We start from the raw sequence: 8489 nt of genomic DNA on the forward strand, positions 1-8489 counted from the left end.
ATACTAAACTAGACTAAACTATTCACAAGTTAGTTCTTTGTGACTAGGAAGTATTCCCTATAACTGGGTTGAGACCTAGATTGTGTGTCTAAGCTTGATTGGTTAGTGGGAGGCTCAATGGAGAATTTAACCACTTAGTTCTTGTTGAGTAAGTTGATAAATCACTAAGTGTTTTTTGAATAAGCTAATAAACCACTTAGTTCTTATTGAATGGGGTGATAAACCACCTAGACAATGGAATCCTCATGAGTGTTTGACTAATTTGTGGTGTGAATATTCCTTGACAAAATATCCCCCTAAAGTCCAGATTTGTTTTGGGGGTAGTCAATTGCAAGAGAGATTGCAATGTATTTGGCCTCTGATTGGGCAGAGAGTTGAAGTCCCATAAGATGAAGAAGAAAACATAAGATGACACATAACAAAGAAGTCACAAAATCATACCCAACTGATATGGATTTAAACAGGAACGCAACAAATTACAGAGATAACCATAAATACATATATGCAGTGGAAATAATACTTCAATTCGTTAATGTAAAATACTGAAATATGCTTACAATTAACAGAAATGGGAATAAACCAGCTAGGGCGATGGTAGCTTATCTCTGAGAAGAGATGTGGCAGCTACATGCCTCTCAACTACACTAAAATGAGGCTCAAGGGCCTTTTTATTATTTAACAATAAGAGAAAATCCTAAACAACCAGAACCTAACTCGAGGAGATGAAACACCAAGAGTTTATGGGCCCTGTTGGGGTGATTTGGACAACCAACTTCCCGAGGTTGTGAGTTGGTCATATTATCTCCATTTGACGTGCATGATAGCCCGTTGGAAAGATCTCTCCAAGTACTATGATGAATAAGATGATTTTAGGAAAAAAATTGCTGGTGGTAGATTTCCAAAAAAACATTGTTTAGGGCCTCAAAAAGGCTCTGGAAGTTTAGGACCCGAAAAAACGCTAAAAATAGTAAACTATGCTACAATTAAGGAAACTAAAAAACTGAAAGAGACAATTGTGGGGGTCCAAGTAGGATAAATGGGTGGCCACCTACATCCACCTGGATCATTCCTCCCCCCTTAAGAAGCAATGGTCCCCATTGTGTTGAGTTCCTCCATCTGCTAAACTTGGTCCCTGGTGAGTTGTTCTGCAATCTCTAATGTGTCCAGTAATGGTGGGAAGCATGGTCGAGGGTGTTCCACATTGAACACTCAATGCAAGAGAAGGAATGGAGGAATGTTTTGCTCCAAAGAATTGTTTTCCACAGCCTTGGTAATGCTATAAGGACCATGTCGGAGTGGTCTGAGCTTCTGATGGGCTCTTGTAAGGCGTTCTTTCTGTAGATATAACTAAACTCTATTTCCCATCTGAAACATGTGTTGTACCCCTATGGGTGAGGAGAAGTTGTTCCTGTGTTCTTTCATGACCATATCCCTCTGTTGCTACTGCTACTGCTACGTGGAGGAACCCTTCGCATGGGTCATGGATGTGGCGACAATCTTCCCCTTACTTTGGGAGTGAACCAAACAGAAAATGAATTTCCTAGTCTGGGAGGCGATCTTGCTACATTTCTTAGCAAAGATCAAAGAGGTGGTGGTAGGTGGGGCTACCTCTGGTATCCTGTATAATGAATTACCCAAAGTAATAATAACAGTGCGAGGCCTTGACTCATATACAATATGTCACCTCCACAAGTATGGGTAACCTAATAATACATCACAAACATCCAGAGGTGCAACATCGCACAATACCTCGTCCGTGAAGGGTTTGATGCTATAGGGAAGGCGACACAGCTGGCGAATGCAGAGATCTCATCCTTGGTGAAGTCACCTGACATTGTACGGTTGTGGGTGTAGTGTTGTTAGCAAGCCCAACCCCTTCACGACCTCTGCTAAAATGAGGTTCTTTTGGCTCCCACTATCAACAATGAATTGCAGTAGCAAACCCTTCACCCACATCTGTGAGTGGAAAAGGCGCTCCCCCTCCTCTGGATCTATGGGCTCATTCTTCTGGATCTTTGTTGTGGCAACAATGATGCTGGGATCCACATCAATGATCTGCTTCCCTTTTCCATTCCCCTTGTTGGGTTCTAACTCAGGGTCGAAACATGCATCTGATTCAGAAGCCTTCAACTCAGCCACCAACGACTGCTTAGTTTGACACTCACTTGTGTTGTGAGTGGCCCAGGCTCTTATGGAACTCACACCACTTTCCTATCTCCTTATTTGACTTCGTGGTGTTGTTTTTTTGTGGCTTCGATGGGCTGCCTTAGGTCACCCCGCCTTGGATTTGTCCTTTGGTCTTCACATTTGCAAATCCAAAGTCTCACTTCTTCTATTTAAGCTTCTGCTCAATCTTGACAGCATATCAGTATGCCATTCTGAGAGAGGAGATGTTCAGGAACTCCATCTCTTCTTCGATGTATCTGTGTAGGGAGCCACGGTATTTGAGTACTAAATGCAGTTCAGAATCCTTGATACCCAACTGTGTGCGAAGCGTATGAAAAATGTTTGTGATTTTTGGCACATCTTGGTCTCTTCCCTGTTGTAGCGTGGTCCACTTTATGTATTTGCCCTTGTAGCTTTTGACAGGGTAGTAGTGCTCCTTGATGGCATCCCAGAATAAATTCCAAGTGGGTGCGGCTGAAAATAGTGAGCCCGTACTTTCATCCTTCTGATTGTAGTAGGTTTCCCACTAGTCCTTGACATGGAGGGCTGCTTTAAGAAGAGAAAAAATAATATTTTCTTGGCTAGAAAAATCATGAACAGAAAAATACCCATCTAGCAGATTTAACCATTTATCTACGGCACCTGTGTCTATTTGACCCTCGATTATGGGGATTTCGAAATTAATTGTACCTTAAACAACATGGAATTTCTAGAGTAGTTGTTTGAAGCCGATGTGTCACCCCTGGGTAGCCATTGAAGGATTTAGGCAAAGTTGTCCATCATCGTGTTCGTTTGCCGCTCGAGGGCTTCTTTGAGCAAGATTTTGATAGGATCTGCTGCCCCCTCATATTTCTTTTCATCCGCCATGGGAGGTCTTCAGGATTTGCGAGGTTGGTCTTGCAAAGGTTCAAACAGTTCAAGCCCTAACTCCTTATATCCCGAGCTCATTGGGGACATGCAAAGAAAAACAGAGAAAAAGCAGACCGCTTTGATACCACTGATCTGGATTTAAATAGGAATGCAACAAATTACAGAGATAACCATAAATACAGATATGCAATGGAAATAATACTTCATTACATCAATGTAAAATACTGAAATATGCTTACAAACAGAAATGGGAATAAACCAGCTAGGGCGATGGTAGCTTATCTTTGAGAATAGATGTGGCAGCTACATGCCTATCAACTGCACTACAATGAGGCTCAAGGGCCTTTTTATTATTGAATGATAAGAGGAAACCCTAAACAACCAAAACCCTAACCCAAGGAGATGAAACACCAAGAGTTTATGGGCCCCGTTGGGGTGAGTTGGACAACCAACTTCCCGGGGTCGTGAGTTGGTCATATTATCTCTGTTTGATGCACATGATAGCCCATTAGAAATATCTCTCTGAGGACTACGATAAAAAGACAATTTTAGAAAAAAAAATCCCTAGTGGTAGATTTCCAAAAGAACGTCGTTTAGGGCCTCAAAATGGCTCCAGAAGTTTAGAACCCAAAAAACTGCTAAAAGTAGTAAACTATGCTACAATTAAGGAAACTAAAAAACTGAAAGAGACAGTTGTGGGGGTCCAAGTGGGATAGATGGGTGGCCACCAACATCCACCTTGATCACCAACAATGTATGTAAAACTTATGATTCTTTCATTAATCAATCAGTTGTATCTGAAATTTAGTGGCCTAGTATCCAGGTTCTCCAAAATTTGAACCTCTTCTTTCTAAATTTTCCTCTTTTTATACATTATTAAATAGTTCGTGGTCTCCAAAGCTGTCAAGCTACTTAACTATTTCCCTAACTGTCTAAGGTAAAAAACATTACATAATATTACACAGAGGGTAAAAGACACCTCATCCTAAAGAACATAAAATAACAAGAAATAATGGAATTTAAAAGATGAGGGCCATTCTTTGTTCAAAACTATAACTTGATCCTTAACCGAGTAGTGGATGAAGTGTGGAAGGCTTTGGGAGCACCGCGAGGGTTAAAGAGTGTGTGAGAGCATCAACAAGGTTGAACCCCCATAATGATTTTTGGCCACACATTCCACTCAGCCATGCTAATGTCACGATCAACTGTGAAGGTTGAGCTCTAATTATCCCTCGTGCTCATTACTTCCCCACAGCGCACCTTAAAGAGCTTATCAAAATATCACCTGATCGCACTTGTCGAACTTGTATGACACTTAAATGATGGCGGGCTCACAAAACTTAAAAAGAATTAACACTGGTTTATAAAACCTATCGCATCCACCTTTTCAATGCACTTTTGACTCCCTTACGAACCCGATAGGAGATAAACTGTATTCAATAATTCATAGGGTCTAATATTAAATATTGGACCCAACGATTTGCCGACCCGATATGACATAAAACTAAATTTAATGATTCATCAAGTCCAAGATTAAAGACAAAACCTAATGACTTTGCCAACCCAATCGCCGGACCCGATAGGAAATAAAACTAAATCTGATGATTTATTGAGTCCGATCAAAACATGAAAATTGATCACTTTCCAACCCGATATTGCGACCCGATATCCGGAAGATCCCACCTCTTCTGATGGATGGCTGAGATTAACCCGGACTTCAGCAAAATTAAATTGAGTTTGATACGTCATCGCGTCTGATCTTCAAAATGAACCCATTCTTAGTTAACTATGTGATTGCCATTGGATCTGTTTCCTGCTGATCGGACGACCCAGATCTTCTCATGGGTTTATTACTTTCAAAGCCCTTGAAAATATAAAATCAACCATTTCTTTCATGTTTTAGATTTTTCTCTCATTTTTTAATAAATTGAAGATAAGCCTTAAATCACAACTGACAATGAGTGCTACACATCTGGCTCCACCTGGGGATAGTTATTTTGCCACAGAAGCACTAAGGACTGCATATTAGTGCCTTCACGTCAGGCATGGAGTCATATAATGCTTAGCTAATTCAAATTCTATGGTATTTGTACACTGAACTCACTCCGGTATCTACAATAATTGGATGCTTATGCTTTGATAGAAAAGTACTGAGAATAGTAGATCAGTAGCCTTAGTTGGGCATGGAGTCCAAAATTCTGAAAACCCTGAAATTTGAAGGACTAAAACCTCACATTCTTGAAATCTAAAATCTCTGCGAACCAGTTTCAAACTAGGACAATCACCCTTATTTATCAGCTAAAATTAAACTGAAGAACTGCAATTGGAAACCAAATGCTCAACACCTGAACTTGTTTATGTATAGGTTCTTACCTATGTACATGACTACTCTCAATTAGGTGAAGTCAACCTTCCAATGGTACCAGGTAGGCATTTGAGTGCCTGATCTAGAGCCATTCTGCCAGTGAATTTTGAAAATCCAATTCATCCTGAATGGAAAATAAAATATGCATAAGGGAAGCTCACAACAAAAATTAAGAATATATCCAAAAAATGATATGTGTAGGCTGCTAATAAATTTCTCCATGTAATCTGCCGTAGGATCTTCAAAAGTATAAGGAAAAATATGGTCTCGATCAGCTCCAAAAGAAAAAATCTCCATTTATGAAGGTTCTTGCTCGAATAAACCTTTTATTGGGATAATATGCTCATTAGAACAATCAGAAACATCTTTAAGAAAATGATCTATGTCACTTTTATGCCTCCACTTTTCATCTTTGAGCTTTTATTCAAAATAATTTGTGATTATGACCTCAGGAAATAAAAGAAAATTCTTCTCATCACTATATGACAAATTTCCAACTTCAAATAGATTGCTTACCTATGATCCATGGGTACCATTGTGTTCTTCAATGCAATGATATACAATCTATTTATCAGTTTTCTTTTTACATAAGATAGCCTCTTTTTCTATGGTAAATGACTCAACATATTGTTGTCCAACATTTCCCATTCGTTGGTTTTCTTCTCTATGTCCATCACCCAACTGATGAACTCAAAGACCTTCATCATGTTCCTTATCTGAACCATTTCTATTATAAATAGGAGGACCATCAAATTTAACAAAATAAGATCTTTGGGGATTTATTTTCAACTTAATTATTTCTCCCTCCTCTTGATTGTTGGGAAAGAATTCTTGATGCATGTTTGAACTTTTCTCCATTTGAATGTTGTCTTGATTTGCTTGGAATAGGGTCAAGAAATTCTCTGCTTGTGAGATTATTGAAGGTCTTTTTTTTACTTTTCCATATCATTTTGAGAAAATGATACTTCTTTGCTTTCAAAGACTTGCTCATAATTAATTTGGTTATAACCTCTCTGAATGCTTGATATATTATCAACATGATCATTAGTTTCTTCAGCAAGATCATCATGCACTTTTAAAATTTCTTTAGAATCATAATATTCACAACAACCTTCAAAAAGAAACTTGTGTGAATAAGAAGTTCTACAAAAATAATTGAACACTAAATGGAAATCTTTCAAAGATGAAATGCTTGAACAACGTAGAGACCTGTACCAAACCCTAGCTTCTTGGTCCAAAGAAAACATAAACAACTTCATCTTCACATCTTCATGAATGATGCTCTGTTGCTCCATGCATTCATGAAACTCTTGGAGGTGTTGAACCAGATCGTCATATTCATTTCCACTAAATCTTGGAAGATATTCATTTCACTCATGAAATGTAGGCATATGATGAGGATAGCTGGTGATCCCAGTAAAATCCAGTGGGCCAAATTTATTGGTTAAGAATGCAGGGATAGCCATTAAATCCCATAAAAGAAAACTCCAAAGTGAAGCTCACAGTTTTTAATGTACAACCAACTGCTGAAACTTGTCACCCTCAAGAATCAGCTTCAAACTTAATAAACCAAGGGAGAAGTGATCTTATTCAATTGTTTTGCAGGTTGTGGTTCTTGTTCTTGTGGAGTCGCCTTTTGTAAGAGAGTTGGAACTTGTTGCTCACCTTCATCTTCTTGACTTCTAGATCATTTCCTTGATCTCAAGTCATATTTCTTATGTAGCTATGCCTGCATAAAATCAGAAAACCGCTTCCAACATTCATCAATTTCATTGTGATGAACTACTACCTGGTGCAGACAGTGTAGGACTTGGTGTAAGTGAAGTTTTAGGCCTTCCAACCCTCTTGAAAACTATCCTCTTAGGATCTGAAAGGGATTGAACTTTATTTTATGAGGTGTATGATCTTGTATGGGGTCTTCTTGGAGACAAATTTATTGATTTTATCCAAAACAACCAAAAATTTTCTCCTCACTGAACAACCAGAGGAAACTATTGAAAACCCAAGGAAAACTGTTCTTCTCTTCTCTCCCCGGTAGCGACACCAATTAATGTTGTACCTTAAGAAACCAATGTCCTAGTTGTGTAGAAATTCTGCTTAAGACATTAATGTTTATAGTTATTGTCACTTGTTTGTCACTTAATTGTGTGTTATGTTCTTAAATTAAAGACCTAGAAGACTTGGTTTTTAACCCTCAATACTTAAGTGACCAGAAAATATTAGAATACCATTTGATTGTTGAATATAAATGATGAATGAAGAAAAATTGAATTAGTCATAGACAATATGTTGTTTTACATAGGATCTACTATCTGTGACACTTGGAGAAGTTATAAATAATATGTTGTCTTACACAGAAACTACTATTTGTAACTTAGAAGAATTGCATAGGTGTGAACTTCAATTATAGGAGCGCTCTTTTAAGGGATTTTAACTTCATTTACATAAGAAAATAAAGACCTGCAGCTTCATTACTATACTTAAAGGAAGAAAACATAAGATGACACATAACAGAGAAGTCACAAAATCATACCCAACAATGTATGGAAAACTTCCAATTCTTTCATTAAGCAATCAATTGTGTTAGGAATTCAGTGGCCTAGCATCTAGGTTCTCCAAAATTTGAACCTCTTCTTTCTAAATTTTCCTCTCTTTATACATTATGAAATAGTTTGTGGTCTCCAAAACTGTCAAACTACTTAACTCTTTCCCTAACTATCTAAGGTAAAAAACATTATAGAATATTACACAGAGGATAAAAGACACCTCATTCTAAAGAACATGAAATAACGGAATTTAAAAGATGAGGGCCGTTCTCTGTTCGAAACTGTAACTTGAACCTTAATCGAGCAGTGGATGAAGGGCGAAAGGCTTTGAGAGCACCGCGGGGGTTAAAGAGTGTGTGGAAGCATCAACAAGGTTGAACCCCCGCAATGATTTCTTGTCACACATTCCAATCAGTCGTGCTAACGTCACGATCAACTGCAGAGGTTGAGCTCTCATTATCCCTCGTGCTCATTACTTCCCCACAGCACACCTTAAAGAGCTTATCAAACTATCACCTGATCTCGTTTTTTGAGCTTGTATG

The sequence above is a fragment of the Pinus tabuliformis genome, chromosome 7, assembly GCF_031772625.1.
Source record: "Pinus tabuliformis cultivar Carrire ecotype Pingquan chromosome 7, CPIR1, whole genome shotgun sequence".
Taxonomy (NCBI): domain Eukaryota; kingdom Viridiplantae; phylum Streptophyta; class Pinopsida; order Pinales; family Pinaceae; genus Pinus; species Pinus tabuliformis.